This window comes from Protopterus annectens, chromosome 11.part0 (genome assembly GCF_019279795.1).
Source record: "Protopterus annectens isolate FY-2018-M chromosome 11.part0, PAN1.0, whole genome shotgun sequence".
In the NCBI taxonomy this organism is placed as follows: Eukaryota; Metazoa; Chordata; order Ceratodontiformes; family Protopteridae; genus Protopterus; species Protopterus annectens.
The window spans coordinates 208,028,943-208,046,986 of record NC_056745.1 but is presented as its reverse complement, the minus strand read 5'-3'; positions in this window follow the sequence as shown (position 1 = coordinate 208,046,986).

The following is an 18,044-nucleotide window of genomic DNA, read 5'->3' as shown; positions in this document are numbered from 1 at the left end:
ACTGAAGCTCTTTGCCTGTTCCACTATCTCTCTTCTGTCTCAGTTTTCACCTTCTTCTGATTTCCTCTATTTGCTGCCCTGACCATTGTCATGTCTGTACTGTTTTATTTCTTGTTCTTTCAGCTTTGCATTATAGTTCCCAACCATTTTGCTGATGTCCCTGTTCAGAGTCTACTTGGAGTGGTACATTGCTTGCATACAACAGCCTTGTTGATCTGTCCGTTTTGACATGTATGTTGATGTAGCCCATTATAGGTATGAACAAGAGTGGGCTTAGGGCTGAACTCTGATACTCTCACTAGGGATCAGTCTCTCTGTCCAAACAATGGTCATACTTTTGTCACTGGGTACCTCTCCATACTAAACTAATGTATTTTGGCTTTTCCTGGTTAGGGGTCGCCACAGCAGAAATCCAGTCTGCTAATGATTGGCAATAGGGTTTGATACTAACAACTGCTGGCAGTATCCCCTTTGTTTTTGCACACTGGCACTATAAAAGCTAACTCTCAATTTGCCTGGGATACAACTCTGTCTCCATACTGGTATGAGTACTCTCAGGAGCCATTTCTTCCCTGATGCCCCCATCTTGGTTATATCTGCTGTGACTTATCTGAGCCTGCTACATTCCCTAATATCATTTTCCATAGTGCACTTTGTACTTCTTCTAAGGTGGATTCTCCTTCCTCTTACAATGTAGGCTGCACATAAGGCAGTACAGCATCTGTGGGGTTTTCTTCATTCAGGAGCTGCTGTAATTACTCCTTCCACCTGCTTTTGATGCCCTATGGACTGGTGAGCAGATTGCTGCCCGCATGCCTTATGGATGTTATTTGTAGATTGTTTTCTAGAGTGTTTTGTAGAGTGTAATGCTATACTCCTGCTTTTTCACATGTCCAAACCTTTAAAGTGTCACTCTTATTTTCTGAACTTGTACTTTTGTGTGTCAACCTTACTGTAGAAATTGTACTTTGTTCCTACTTCACCATTTCAGATAATGAATGTTTCTAAATCTAATGTCCTCCCTACTCCTTTATTTTAGAAAATGAATGGTTTTAAATCTAATACATTATTTTAGAAAATGAATGGTTTTAAATTTAATGTCCTCCTACTACTTTATTTTATAAATTGTACTGTTGACTCATTCTAATATTCTGGGGTGGTACAGTGGTAGCATTGTTACCTCTCAGCAAGAGGTTCGCCCATTCGATTCTCGGCTTGCCTTGGGAGTGCCTTCTGTGTGGAGTCTGCATGTTCTCCCCGTGGTTGGGTAGCGTTCGAAAGACATGCGTGCGTAAATGGGTGTGCCTTCGTTGAAGGTTGGGCACTGAGCTGGCACCTCGGCGTTTCGTAAAAAAATCTACTGCCAATCATTAGAGGACCGGAGTTCCGCTGTGGCGACCTCTTACCGGGAAAAAGACGAAAGACAAACAACTGTCGACTCATTCTAATTTTAGTAATTGTGTAATTAATTTCAAGTGGACTCATTCTTATTTTAGAAATTGTATAATTCATTTCAATGTTTCTCCTCATACTTCTGTACTTTCTAAACAAAAATATATATATTTTTTCTATGTAAAACTCACTGTAATTTAATTTGTCTCGGAGCTTTTCTCCCCAGGACCCCATTGAAAATGGGTTCATTGGCCCAATGGGCTATCCTGGTAAAACAACTGCAAATAAATAAATAAATAAATACATTTTCCCTATCTTTCTGTCATTGCCTTGCAAACTGATGCCTCTTTTTGTGACATTTACTCAGTCATCTTCCAGAAAATGGTGCAGCCTCTCTGAAACATTGTTGTTGTTTTTATATTTGCACTTTTAGCCTCTTTGTTAACCAGCCAGTATTCTTTCTTAGTCTATTTTATCATTTTTAACTCCAACTTTTTCCGGCACTCCTTCTTTCTTTTGATGACTTCCAAGAGTTCTGCATTCCACCACCAGCTTTCTTAATGTGCTTTATTTACATACTTTGCTTGACCACATTTCTGCTCCATTGTCTTCACACATGCTGCTTTGAGTCATTGCCATTCTTCTTCACCTTCACCTACTTTCTCTTCTTTGTGAGATGCTAGAGCACTAAGTATTTCTTTGTACTCCTGTGCATCGAATCCAGTCAACTTCCATATCTTTTGCCTTGTTTCTGTTGACCTTAGAGTTCTCTCTAACCACTGCTTGCATCTGATTGTGGCCTTCAGTGGTTTATGTTGTGGGTCAACTATTTCACTATGGATGACTTTCTTTTTCTCTCTCCCCCTCTGTTTCTCACATACTCACAATTTCCACACCATTTCTATGCTGACCTCTCTTGAGTAGAAGATGATGGAACTCAAGCTGAGAAACTTCTCTGTGCTCTCCTTCCACCTTGTCTCTTGAATATATAGATATCTAGTCTCTTCCTTCTCATCATACCATTCACTTCCAAGCTGCATCCCTTTAGTAAACCTATATTCAGTGTAGCAATCCCTACCTCATTTTTGGCAGGTTGACTGTTTTTACATCCATCTTTTGCTCAACAGAGTTTTCCCAAGTAATCCAGTTTGGGCACATGGGCATTGGCTGGCCAGTAGGTTAATGACCCAAAACTGCTGGGCTTTCTAAGAGACACACACTGGCCAGCAGCTGTAAATAGACCCATACTACCATTAATATCAGTCCCTGGCAGAGGTCAGAATAGGCTGGATCCTCAATCCACTTAGTAACAGCAGATACCCAAGCCCCTTTCTGATGACATTAGTCAACATGACCAAAATCACATAGAACCAATTTTTACATCACTGAATGGCTAGCCATGACTTAGTGCAGTCTGTAGTCAATGTTCTACTATTTAGAGGATAGTACACACTACAGTTGTTGCCTAATGGAGATTATACAATATGAAATGACCTATTTCCTATTCTACTAAAAATGAAACAGTACAACTATGTAATGGTGAGATCTTGGGGTTGATTCAATGAACAACTGCACTAAGTGCTGCTATTGTGTTCACATTTCAACACACAATAACATGTTAGTTTGTATTTATTAAACATCTCTATACATAGTGTAGAGCATCAAAACAAGAGTAAACAGCAGAATATGCTAATGAACATATAGGTAGTTGAATTACATGATAATCATCCAATCCAACATGGCAAAGCTATTAATGAAGGTGTAAAGTAATTGTATACACTTAGTGCAACCATTTATCCTGAAATCCAAAACTGTTTGAAATACAGCCATGACTACACTTAGAAAAAAGTGTTAGAGCTGCTGCTGTCATCATTAACCTCTATGTGCAACAGGCTTTAATTCAAGGTGCTGTTGCTGCCAGACCTTTGCTAAAAAAATAAGGGTGTTTTAACTTCATTGGACTTATCATGGATTGCATGACACAGAAACTGTAGAGCAATGTCAGGCAGACATGAAAAACTAGGGGAAATGTGCAACCTCTGTTGCCCTCACCTCAGGCCCAAGGAAAGTGTGGAACTTGTATGAAAAACAAACAAAATAAAAAAGAGTTAGATAAGTTGATAACTCCCATATGCAAATACTTCTATGTTCCTAAGCTGAAATATGTCTCAGGTGTACAGTAACATTAGTAATAGTGTATGACTGATGTCTGCAATATACAGCTATGGACCTTTGCCCAATAATATGCATCAAGAATTTCAGTTCACCACTCATATATGCAACCGTAAATATCTGCGGTGGTGGTGCTGCGGTAGCGTTGTTGCCTCACAGTAAGACGCTGTCCGGTTTGAATCTCAGCTAGAGCGTCTTCTGCGTGGAGACATGCGTGAATGGGCATACCTTCATTGAAGGTTGTGCGTCAGGGCTGGCAACTTGCCACATAAAAATCAACTGCCAATCATTAGCGGATCGGAGTTCCACTGTGGCGACCACTAACCGGGAAAAGCCGAAAGACACAGCAACTCATATATGCAACCGTAAGTAAAAAAAAAATGTGCAAAGGGCAGGGCAAATCATCATCATCATTGCCACAGTATGGGGTGGGAGAGCATGAGGGCAAGCCTGACACCAAAGAAGTGAATGCAAATTATCTAATTGTACTGCATACCTGGAAGTTCTGCAGTATACACATGTGGATTGCCCTCCATGTCAAAAACAAAATCAACAATTTTGTGTGAACCCTCTGCTGAGGTGACTGGGTTATCTGACAGTGAACAGGCATTCCTCAATTTCATTCAGTGGTGGTTTGGTAACAGAAAACACCCCCATAGGCATATATTCCCAGACAGTTGCACCCACCCTACATATCGTGTACATTATCATGTTAGTAGCCCTGACAGATTTTCTGATATGTACAGCCATGGCCTCCTACATTATTTACATGCTTGACCACCCGCTCCCAGATACGGTCACAGGAGGACTTGTTACCTCTGCTTCTTTCTAAGTGGAATGAGCCATGTCATTAAAGTGCCCAGATAAGGCTGTGTAGTGCATAGATGATAACTTCATTTTCTGTGTCACTATATGATGTTTAAGGGGTATAGATATCTTGGGAACCATAGCTCTGTGTGAGATGAAACATAAAAGAACCAAAAATAGAAAATTAAGACATGTGATTGCTAACAAAATAAATGTGTATGAATGCATACATCCATAATGCACAAAATAATAGAAAAAGTAAAGCTCCCTATGAGTATTTATAAGTTAATATGGAACTTCCCCACCACAAAAAAAGTAAAGGAAATGAAAAGCAAGTGTAAAAGTTTGCAAGGAGGACAAAATGTATGTAACTCTGTAGTACACTACAGCATTAGCAAAAGCAATGCACACTTTTACATTACAAATGGCTAAAACCGTGACTGTGGAGGGCAGGCATGTATATATCACTGACTTAACACATTTTGTGGGCTACAAATGTAAACCCCCCTAGCCTTGCTATTAAATGATACAATACTCTGCTGCAATAATTGTTCAAATGCCCAGAGAAAAGTTTACATAGTTTCATGTTGCATTCTTTGCAAACATTTGTAATGAAAAAAAAATGACGGATATAAATACCTATGCCAACAGCAAGGGAGAAGCAATGCAGACAGTAAAGCAACAAGTGTATTGTGAAATACAATCCATCAGTAATGTTGAAATACAGTATTTTGCAACAAAACTGCAACATACCTTTGCATCCTTAGTTGCGAAACCAGGAAAAAGTTTTGGAAGCAAATAGCATTTTGGAGCTCTCTGGATCAAGTCTCCCTTGCCATGATGCAAGTTCCTTATCTACATGATTACCCTGATATACTGCAGATTCAGCACTCTGACCACTGTGAATATGTAAATGAAGTGTGAACTCTTTAGCATTCATGAATTCCACAATCTGCAGTAAGTGCAAAGATTGTAAACATGGTGTAAGGACCTACATGGCTGCATGCACACACCCTACTATTGCAAGGACAAGCACTGAGAAGTGTTATTTGCTAAGGGCTTACATGTATGAATGGTCTGACTGCAGAAGCAATCAGTGTTTCACAGAGTTTCACAGTCTGTCCTCTTTGAAGCACACTTACCAAGGGTGTATCAGGAAGAAGAGACTTATACTAAATTCTGGGATTAGGAGAGTAATATTCCAAACATTTTAGAACTGTTTATGATCACACTTTGTGCTTCTGATAAGTGATTCTTCCGCAATTCTAAGGACATGCATTACTCATTGAAACACCTATCAATAGCAATGCAAATGAGATAGCATTGCTGCTAAAAAAATAATAGCTAAAGGAATGTTGTTTACAAAATAAAGAGAAGAAAACAGCTGTAGTGTTGCAAATATTTGTTTTATAGTGTGTGAGGAATTATCAGCTTAACTCTTGATAAAATAACATTCATCCAAACATTTACTTGTGAATTACATTTACCTTTTAGAGCTGTCTTTCTTGCATCTTTAAAGTAAATTGATACAATCTCACATCTTCATTATATGTGATCTACTTTTCTCCTTCCTATTGTATGTCTGTGGCAAAAATGGATAGCAATCTCAATTTTGTGGTAAGACCTTGGTTTGATTATTCAAATTCAGATAGGATGCTGTTTGTGTAAACAAATTGATGTTTATATAGAAATGTTCATGTTTCAAGACAACAAATTAGAGATATCAGAAATGTACATGTTAAATACATTTTACATAAGACTTTCTTTTTTTTGTTTTTTTGTTTTTTTTTTTTCATCCTTTGCATTCCATTTGACATTACACACTCTTGACTGGCAGCAATGCCTCACAATGAACAAGTGTTCCCTTCCTAAGGTAAAAACTGACAAATTTAATTTAGAATGCCTTCAGTTGCACACTTAAGATGTGCTGGTGCACTTTCATCAGCACTCTGGACAGTACTGAATGAATAAATTCCACCTGTAAACTAATATTCTCTATAGCACAAGGTGTAAGTGAAGTGAGCTTAAAGAAAGAAGCCACATAATGCAGGATTCAAATACAGTTTACAGAATTTCTTTATGACTGGATTCAGAATAACCACTGACATCCAGTGTTGTATATGAAATGAACAGGATAAAGTTGGTGATAAATGTTAGAAAAATCTTAACTGTAGTCCATATGGATTGATGTTACAAAGGTGTTGAAAGTTCACCTCTTCTCATTATTAATAACAATATGTGCTACAGATGTTGTAACATATGACATATTGTAAAGACTGATAACACAAAAGTAGTAAAATGAGTAATGTGTACATATGTGTCATGTATGCTGGAGAACTTATCTGTATCTCATAAGTGTACATCATAACAGCAATAAATTATAACATTTTATGCCATGAATAATTATATGTACTGTGGCAAGAATGACCTCCTGTCATTCTCTATGTGTCCCCTTTCAGAGCAATTGCCATTATATAAAATCCTGATGATGCATCGCCTAAATGCTTCTTGTGATGTGGCAAGCAGATGTGAAAAGGATGACTGCATCATGCTAATGTTATAACTGCTGTGTTCCTTGATACACATATCCATTTAATGCGTTACTCTGCAATATATATATATATATATATATATATATATATATATATATAAATTTAGGTTGAAGGATAAAAGTTAAAAATTTAGTTTGGATGCCTTCTATAGAACAAATGAGCATGGTGCCAGTGCGAGGTCATCAGCACTCTGGATAGCACTCATTGAAAAAAATACACCTGTCAGGTAACTTTCACTGTGGAACAAGGTGCAAGTACAGTGAGTTTAGAGGAAGAAGACAGTTGATGCAGAGTTTGAATCAGTTTATAGATAATATTAACATTTTGTTATATTATTGTGTTGTTTGAAACTCAACTATTCTCAGTATTGTTAATTTGTAAGCTCTTGTCTCCTTCCTTTCCGATTATTTGGCATTACCTAAAATCCTGATAACGTGTGATGGATATTAAAGGTCTGATGTGCTAGTTATACTCTTTGATTGTTTTAATTTTCCTTTCAATTTTGTTATTGTATTTTTTATAATGTATTTTGCATTAATGCTCTGCTGGGCAGTGCACAAACACAGCTTATGACCGAAGGAAAAAAGTGAAAAATTAAATTTGGTTGCCTTCTGTAACACAAACCAACCAGGCACTAGTGCATGGCTGTTAGCACTCCAGACAGTACTCATAGAAGAAAATACACCTGTCAAATAACTTTCTCAGTGGCAAAAGGTGTCAGTGAAATGAGTTTAAAGAAAGAAGACAGGTGATGAAGGTATAAATTAATTTCTCCAATACTTTTATGGGGTGTGGTCAGAATGCCATTTGATTAGGGATTTAACATTAAATGCAAAAGAGTATCATAACTATGCTTATTGCAACAAATGTATCATGAATGCTTGTTATAGAAGCCCAATATAATGTGTAAATTATGTTAAACATGACAAATATGATATTTAATTTAAAATACACTTGCACAGTTGTGATGTTCACAATAGTTTTGTTATAATTATTATGAGTTATCACATATAAGTATGTTTTTAGGACAGTATGTCTTATGTATGTAACATAATCCACCATCTCTTACTCAGGTCATGCAAGTGCATGCATCTGAAATGTATTTACAAACAGGAATACTGCCTTTTACATAGAAATGTAGTTCAAAGACTACTTGAAGTCACACAGATACAGGCATCTCTTAAGTCTACCTCCATTCATTCATAAATTAGTATATCTCTAATTATCATGTTAAAAATTAAGTTCTCTGGTGGCAATGACAATTAACAAGAAAATTTTAACATGCTATCCTTCTTTTTCTAATAGGTTTGAGTCCCAGTTGGTAATACTCAGTCATAGGCTTATAGGTGTATACTAGGCTAATAACCACTAGGGTTCTTATAAGTCTAGTCATGCAACCCAAATATGACCCACACATTTGATTAATATAGGGGATGATTTACTGACTGCCTGTCTGCCTCTGTCTGTCAGAAACATAGGCACCAAACTGGGGGTGAATTTCCAATTACCCATCCGTTAGTCCAAGTTGTACTTAAACAGGAACAGGAAGGAACTCTGCTTCAAATAATTGGGTAGAATGATTATTCTCTGAGAAACATATCTGTCTCTCCAACACATTTTATTTATGTTGCAAGCAAAATTCAGGTGTTTTAATCTAGTAGTTCTAATGCTGTTTGTTTTGTGAATATGCAAAAGTTTCATAATAACAGGGTCCAGGGATGCCTCATATACCAGGCAAAGATCACCTCTCAGAAGTATGTGTGATAGTGAGCAAAGTGACAAACCTTTTAGATGTTCAGTGTAGGACATTGTGTTTACTCTCTGAATTCTCTTTGTAAGGAACCTTTGTAGACATTCCAGTTGCTGCACATGTCTGGTCAGGTACATACCGATGGGGGCATTATACTCTATGATGAGTCTGATGAGGGACAAATACAGTGGTATGATGACCTTTCTGTACCTGGATACCATACCCTTGCTTATAAATTGAGCAATATAGAAGGATTTTTTTACTACCATGAACACGTGTTGGTCAAAGGCTAGGTTACTATCTACAAAAGTTCCCACATCCCTAACTAATGAATCAAATTTTAATTTTTTTTTTTATTGATGACATAGTTACCCGGGGTGACTGACTTCCCAAAAGGTATTATAATGCATTTCCTGATATTGAGTTTTAAGCCATGGCTTTGGCACCAAGCGTTTGTCTGTGTTAGAACTTCCTTCAGGGTGATCTCATCTTGGGGGTAGGAATCAATGGCTGCTCTGAGTTTACAATTCTCTGCAAATTTGATTACCCAGAGGTCTTTGACATTGGCTTTGACATCCAAGAAGTGGATGCCAAAGAGGAGTGAGCTTAGCATAGAGCCTTGAGGGACCGCACTGCTGACCAGCCTATTTTTGCAGGTGGTCTCAGCAGTTCTAACCTCCTGGGTCCTATCAGTGATCCACCTAGCTATCAAATATGTTATAAAGGGGGTTGTACTTCCAAACCACTGCACCATCACAGCAGCACAAACTCTTAGCACATCTGGGTTGCAACAACTCCTGCCATACCTGCTCCACCTGTTTCAGGTAGCTCTACCCAAGCTGCTGGTGCAGTCATACCCTCTAGCAGCAGTACCAGTGGTAATGGAGATTTCGACATCCATCAGGAGCTGACAGGGCTGGTGGAGGGCATAAGGGAGAGTGGCCTCATTGCCCAAATCAGTAAGGTTGAAAAAGTTCTACATTGTATTGCCAAATTGATGCTGACCCACGCAACTGACACAGGAGACAGTAATAACAGTCCTGAAGGTGAGGACTAGATTCTCACAATTCTCAAGCTGGACACAAATGCACCTCCAATGCTCCCTACCTATACTCAGTCATGGTGACCCCAATCTTTTGTGTCCACCACCATCCCTGCCTGTCTTGTTTGTCCTATACTTCTGCACCTGCCACCTAACCTGCTCTACTTATCTGTCCCCCTCATTCTTAAGCACCTTCCACAACATTCTTCGCTCTTCAAAATAAAAATAAAAATGGGCACCTGTACCAGAAAAAAATTACATCCCACATCAACACTGCCTATGTGTCTTCTTGACACACTTGATTTTGTCCAAATGGCTACACAACTTTGTTCTGTTGTTGTCACACATTCCTGCTGTGCTTACTCTCCAAAGTAATGATGCAATTCTAATTTTATGTTGCAAAGAAGTGGATAGCTGGAGTGCTATCCCATCACCATCCTGAAAATTCCTGTATTCTTTCCCCTGTGTGCTACCCTCTGCTTGCCCCCTCCCCATATTTTTTCCACTGTCCTATCAATCCCTTTTTCACGCATTTAATCTGGTCAAAAAACAGAATCACACACAACATGCATGACCAGAAATAGCCCATCAAAAGCCTTCACTTTTTGTCCTTAACGTTTGCTCGGAGGTTGGCATTGTGCACCAGTGCTGAGTGATGGTGAATGGTATTGCATGACCTATGGGAAAAAATGGTGAATTTTTGCCATTGTCTGCACTACTACAGTTATTTCATGCAAATGTGCTTAAATCCACTGAGCTATGGGAATGCAGATTAAAGACACAACTTTGAAACTGTTACTCTAACAGGTCTTAGAATGCTGGATCTAATGAACTAGAATTTTCTGTGGTGTGTTAAGATAATTCTTCTCTCTACAGACTGATGTTTTGCATAGTGTTAATGGTTCACTTACAACTGTATGTCAAATTATTATCCCTTGTAATTTTCTATTTCTATTATATGTCTAACTGCTAACATCTGTATTTATCTCTGGTTACTACATTACATGAACATAGCATTTGAACAGTGCAGCAAGAAACCATTTGGAAAAAACATTTTATCCCCAACAAGGAGACTTAGTAAACCACACTGATCCTGCTTATGTCTTACTATTGCTTCTAGTCTCCTACTCCTTCTTGATCCCTACAGAAAACACTTTATTGTACAGAACACAACAGGGTAATAAAGAGGAAACAGCTAAGAATAACACAACATAAAGATGGTCCTAAATGTCCCACAAACAACACTCTTGGTGTTTCTCTCTCCATCTCTCTCCCCTTCTGTTTCAGTAAGTTGTCATTGCCTCGTCAATTGTGTCATTTAAACTGTGTGAATTAGGAGTTTCTTTGTGGTGTACTGATTTTTACATAACTTCGACGGTTCTAATCCAGACATATGTCAAACTGTTATTGGCTGTTGTTATTAACCTATGCTATGTGTGGCTGTTGCCTACAGATTGTTTTGAGCCACCATTATCTTGTTTCTGTTATCATCTTCTTGCTCCCTGCCACCCTCTCCTCCTGTGGATTCCTCTTCCACCTTCTGTGTTATGTATAGTCAGGGCAATCTTCTCCTGAATGGTCTGAAGAGCTGAATGTGCACCATATAGGATGTTCCAATTGTAAATATTGTTAGGAAGCATGCTGCCCAAAAATTCCTGGCTTCATGACAAATGTGTAAATCATGACACATAATGCCTTCACATAACACATGTCTGTGCTTCATTGGATCATTTATTGTGCTGCTAGCTGTAATGTACACCTTATGTAATGTCAAAAATGGTCATTATTATGATGAAGCCTGATATCTAGATTCTTTGTTGCCTCATTGTTTTGTGACTGTCCCTTCAAACCAGTAAAATTGAGGTTGTGAAGTAACATGTCTGTGTGGTGTGTTGACATAATTCAGTCTGTTGAATGGTTTTGGCATAGTGTCAATGGCTCAAATCTAGAAATATGTAAAAGACATATTTAACGTTTAATTTATATTATTATTATTATTATGATGTCTAAATATCTTAACAATCCACCATTATCTTACTTATGTCTCAGTCATGTTGCTACTTTCTAACCCCTGCTGGCTCCCTATTGTGACCACTTGATTGTACATAGTATGACAGATTACTTACCGACAAAAACATAACAGCAACACACCACAAAGATGTAAAAAAAAAAAAAAAAAAAAAAATGGCCCAGAAAAATTATAACATTCTGTGCCTGTCACTCTCCCTGGCTCCATGTCTCTATCTGTTCCCACTTCTGTATCACCTTTTACTGTTTATTTTTTACTATGCCACTAGAAGTAATGCAGACATTATGGGATTTTACAACTGTCATGAGTGCAATAAAGACTAATACATACAGACTCCACTAATTCAAACTGTCGTCAGATTTGAACTTTGTAGGCATTCCCATATGGTGTGGTTAGATAATACTCAGGTCTGTAGATTTTCTCTGGAATACTGCCAAGGTTTGAATCAAGATGCACGCTGAATAGTTTTTGAATGTTTTGTATGACTCCGTTGTGTGTAAGTGTTGGCTATACATTTTCTTAACACATATTTATCCTGCTGCTGTATTATTAATCTGCTTGCTCCCTTTTGGGATCACTGTCTTGTATAGATCATGATCGAATAATTATGATGACGAACCAAAGAGTAACAACACAAAGATGTGCAGAAATGGACCATTACCAAATCTCTTACTTTGCCTCTATCCCTTTCTCCCAATCTCTGGAGCTAGGCATCACACCCAAATGTTGAGTGATAGTAAATATTGTTTCACCTCTTATGGCAACAGCTGAAGATTTTTATTTTGGCTGCATTAGCACAGCTCACATTGTGCAAATGTGGTTAGCCATGCTGCTCCATAAAATACAGACTGATAGTACTATTCTGAGACAGTTCAAGTAACGTGTTAGGCTAATAGATGCCATATATACCTTATGGGATGTTGCACCTATCCTTACAGCGATGAAGGCCGATACCTACATTTTCCTTTGCTTGAATCTGTTCTCAGTGTCCCTTCAAATGTGTCAGTTAAACTTAACAATTCTTGAGTTTCTCAAATGTCAGTTAAACTTAACAATTCTTGAGTTTCTATGTGTTGAGCTGAGATAATCCTCCAGTCTGTACACCTTTATTTTATACTGTCAGGGGTTTGAATCCAGGCATATGTCATACATTTATTTACTGTTTTCACATCTTAATATTAGGTGTGTAAGTGTGCTTCATATGTCGCCAAACAATAAGAAGTTATGTACCTACCATAATGTTCCATGTTAGTTGTCTTCTCGCCTTCTTTCTTGCTGGTTGGGTTCGGAGCCGATCCTCGGCTCTGACTCGGCCATCTTCAAAAGCTTGAGAGCTGCTTACTGGCTCGAGGCCTCCCTATATCCCATGATGCCTGGCGCTAGATACCCAGATCTTGTTTGTTAAGTCTAACTGCAGGCATAATAATAATAATAATAATACAGGAATCCTGTCTTAGAATGCATAAATCCTACTAGATAGACTACTAGTCAGAAGGAATAGCTAGAGAAGACTCAGCCAGTGAGAAAAACAAAAGGAACTCTTCTCGGTCTACTAGGCTAGGGGGAAGGAGGGAGGGATGCAAGAAAGAAGGCGAGAAGAAGACAACTAACATGGAACGTTATGGTAGGTACATAACTTCTTAATGTTAAGTTGTCTGTCTCACCTTCATTTTTGCTGATTGGGACAGCGTCCCTAGCACCTCAATCCGGGGTGGCTCATTGGAACAGACTCTTCAGAACAGTAGAACCAAAATCAGCTCTGCTCCTGGAGGCCACGTCCAGTTTATAATGTGAAATAAAGGTATGAGGATTGGCCAATGTAGCTGCTGCACAAATAGTTTCCATTGGCAATCTTGCCTGAAAAGCCACTGAAGTAGCTAGAGCTCTAGTGGAGTGACCTTTTGGTTTAGCAGGAAGCTCTTTATTCCTTAGCTGATATATAAATGTAATAATAGATGTCAACCACCTAGATAAGGTTACGTTCGACACAGGTAGACCTTGTTTACCCTCAGCATAGGACAGGAACAGCTGGTCTGATTTTCTGATTTGCTTAGTTCTATGCAAGTAAAAATGTAACTGTCTCTGAACATCCAACTGATGCAATCTGTATTCCACCTTGTTGGAATAATTTGGAAAAAACACAGGCAGATCAACAGACTGATTCAAATTATTGTCAGAAGAATCCTTTGGAAGGAAGGAAGGACTGGTCCTGAGAGACACTCTGTCATTGTGGAAAACTAGATAAGGAGGGTGAACACAAAGAGCCTGAAGTTCAGAAACTCTTCTGGCTGAAGTAATTGTAACCAGAAGAAGGGTTTTCCAAGAAAGAAACTTCAAAGAACAAGAAGTTGCAGGTTCAAAGGGGGGCAGTATCAGGGAAGCTAAAATCAAATTTAGATCCCACGGAGGTGGGAGATCTCTCACTGGGGGCCTGAGTAAAGTAGTCCCTTTGAGAAAAGCTTTACAAAGCTTATGGGACATAATACTAGTATCTGATAGACCTGCATGAAAGTTTGAAATTGCAGCTAACTGAACTCTAATCGTGGCAGAAGAAGATCCAGCATGAAAAAGTTCCACTAAAAAATCCAAAATATGGTGCACAGGGGCTGAAAAGGGATCTATATTCCTAGCCTCTGCCCAGAAAGAGAAACATTTCCACTTACTAGCATAAGTCTTTCTAGTGGTAGACTTATGTGATGATAAGATGATTTCACGCACCGAGTGGGAGATGTTTGGAAGCCTGGCTAAGGTCGGAAGTGGAGCAACCAAGCAGTGAGCTGGAGAGATTGAAGGATTGGTGCAGCCCGCCCGATTGATGGATCAGGAGGTCTGGAACTGGGTCCAGGGCTGCTTCCAAAGGTGACGATGCAGGAACGGGAACCAAATTTGTCGAGGCCGGTACAGGGCAATGAGGATCATCTTGCATCCCAATGTGGTAGCTTTCTGTATTAGTTTGGGAATCAGGAGAAATGGATGGAATGCATAAAGAAGTCCCTGAGGCCAATCATGAACTAGAGCATCTCTGGGGGAGTGTCCGGGAAGAGGGAGGAGAGAGAAGAAATTGTTGCACTTGCTGTTGAAGGGGGTGGCAAAAAGGTCGCAGAAAGGCTGACCCCATTTGCAGAAGATTTGGCCCACCACTGTCTGATTGAGAGACCACTCGTGAGGCATGAGAATTGCTCTGTTCAGCCTGTCCGCTATAACGTTGGACTTCCCAGGGATGTGCGCTGCCATCAGAAACCTTTGGGAAGAGATCGCCCACTGCCAGAGTCTGAGTGCTTCTCTACATAGGGGGTAGGACCTGGTTCCGCCCTGCTTGTTGATGTACCACACTACCGACATATTGTCTGTTTGAATTGCAAGGGTCCCAGTGGGAAGAGAGTTGTGAAGAGCTTATAACGCCAAAAGCCCGGCCCTCATCTCCAAGACATTGATATGTAGATAGTACTTGTGAGGCTGCCAGGTGCCTTGGACTGCTAAGCCCTGAAAATGCCCCCCCCCCCACCGAATCAGGGAGGCATCTGTGGTCACCGTAGCCACTGGAGGAGGAAGAGCAAATGGTCTGCCCTGGGGTACTGATGGGGAAACCATCCACCAAGCAAGTTGGTTTTTGCATGCCTGTGTGATCATTATCTTGTGAGAATTTGGAAGTTGCTGGAAAGACCATTGGGTGAACAGCATCCACTGAAGAATCCTCATATGAAAATGAGCAAGGGGAACTAGTATGATAGCTGCTGCCATGAGACCCAAGGTTTTTAGGATGAATCTGGCCTGAATTTTTTTGCATCCTAATAAGACCTGCACATGTCGGCGAATGTCTAGCACTCTGTCTAATGGAAGTCTCGCTGACATGTCCTTTGTATTTAAGTTTGTGCTTATAAAGGTAATAGATTGACAAGACGACAATGCAGACTTTTCAAAATTTATTGTGATGCCTAGTTTGGAGCAAATTTGGATGGTGTAATCTCTGGCTCACAGCAGGTGATGTCTGGTGGTAGCAGTAAGGAGCCAGTCGTCTAAATATGGAAATACCTGGAATCCTTGCCATCTCAGGTGAGCGGTAACTACTGCCAAACATTTGGTGAACACCCTGGGGGGCTGTGGTGAGACCAAAGGGCAGAGCTCTGAACTGATAATGACTGGCTCTCAGCCGGAAGCGGAGAAATCTTCTGGAGCGTCTGTCCATTTTGATATGGTAGTACGCGTCCTGAAGATCTATGGAGCACATCTAATTGTCCTGACCCAGAAAGGGTAAAATGGACTGTAGCCTGACCATCCGGGACTTTGTTCATTGAACAGACCTGTTTAGTCTGCTGAGATCCAGAATGGGTCTCCAGTCCCCTGTCTTTTTTGGTACCATAAAAAACCTTGAATAAGTTCCGGATCCTTGCTGGTCTGCTGGGACTGGCTGGATGGCTCTTTTTCTTATCAGTTTTGATATTTCTTGAACTGCCTGATCCCTTAGATTGGGTGGAACATCTGGAAGGGATTTGTTGGGAATGTAGGGAGTGCGAAAGAAGGGGATTTTGTAGCCTTCGGATAGGATAGACAGTACCCATTTGTTTTGTGTTATACTTTGCCAGGCTTTTGGGTACAGTGATAATCTTCCCCAGACTGCCTCCGAAGGTGGACAGCCGGACAGCACCTCAGGGATGCTGGAAGGGCTTGTCAGAGAAAGATTCTCTTTGGCCCTGATTTTGCGGACCCCCTCTGCCCCGAGGGCGGCGTCTATTGTTGTTTCCTCCTCTGCCCCTGGAGGGGAACTCTCCACGTGAGTCAGGCACGGCTCCCTGGGGTTTCCGGAACCACATCTTCCCACCCTTCTGACCCTTGGGATACAGTCTTGAAAGAGTGGAAAAACAGACTCCCACAGCAGAGAGAGTCTTGCCTTCCTGCTCACACCTGGTAAGGGTATCCTTCACCTGTAGTCCAAAAAGAGCAGAACCATCAAAGGGGGTGTTGGTGAAAGATGCCCTGAAGGGTTCCGCAAAGTTACATAACCGCATCCAAGCATGCCTCCTCAAGGCCACGCTTGTGCCTGCGGCCCTACTCACACCATCGGCTGCATAAGAGATGAGCCGCATGGAGGAGTTTACTACCGAATTAAGAGTCGCCAGCTGGGAGGCAACCTTAGCCTGGACCCCCACAGCTGATGGATCTTAAAGGGTATCTCCTAGCTCTTTAAGGAGATCCCTTTGAAGGCGGGTAAAGTGGCACAAGTAGTTCAGCGATCTCATGGAGAAGGTCGCTGAGGAAAACATCCGCTTCCCATATCTGTCCATCGTCCTAGATTCCTTATTAGGGGGATGGACAGATGAAGAAGTTTCAGCCAACTCCTTTTTTGTGGCCACTGCTACCACCATGGCATCAACGGGAACACCTTTCATCAGAAATTGCTTGTCCTGTGGTGCAGTAATAAATTTTGTGTGTCTTCGGGGGGTTGGTTCCACTGTGTCTGGGGCTGACCATGCCTTCCAAGCCACCACAGACATCAGTGGATCGAAAGGTGGAGAAACCCAGGAGGTGGAGGGTCGGGAACCAAATGCATCCAGGAATACCGACTCATCCTTGGAAGGGTTAAGGGTAGTCCAGTTCCCTCTCTGCCTAAGTATCTCAAGGATGTCTGAGAAAGAAACATCCTCAGAGGGGGATCTCGGGGACCCTTCTGAATCCTCTAAGTTGGTATCTGAAGTGACAGACTTAGGGGAGTCAACATGCTTCCTCTTGCATTTCCTCCTTCGAGGGGGCTCCTCTGAATGATCAGGGGAGGCCTCAGAAGAGGAAGATACACCCAATGGGGTGCCCCGGAGGGCTTGTTCCCCACGCTTGGGGTCTGGAGGAGGGGCAGAGGTAGACGCAGGCACCATGGGGGGAGGAGCCGATGAGGCTGATCGTGGGGCTGACTCGGAGGCCAGCACACTCCTCATGACCTCGAAGGCGCCCCTTCCCAATAGCGGAGAAAGCTCTGGCTCCGAAGAGACCAGAATACTTCCCGGCACCGAGAGAGACAGCTCCAAAGCCGATGTAGGAGCCGAACTCACCTGCGCCGAAGCTCCAAGAGGGAGAACGTGGTTGGACAAGGGTCCGATGCCACTCGCCCCCTCGGATCCAACAAGGGAGTCCCAGTGCCCAGATCCCTCCAAGGACGGCACTATGGAGGTGATCGGAGCTGACAACGGAACCGAAAGGGTAGGTATCGGTGCCGATGGTTCCACAATCCGAGCCCCACCAAGCTCCGGCTCCGAACTCAAGGGATGAGTTGAAGGAGGAACTACTGCAGAGACAGGTGGAGCCAAACCC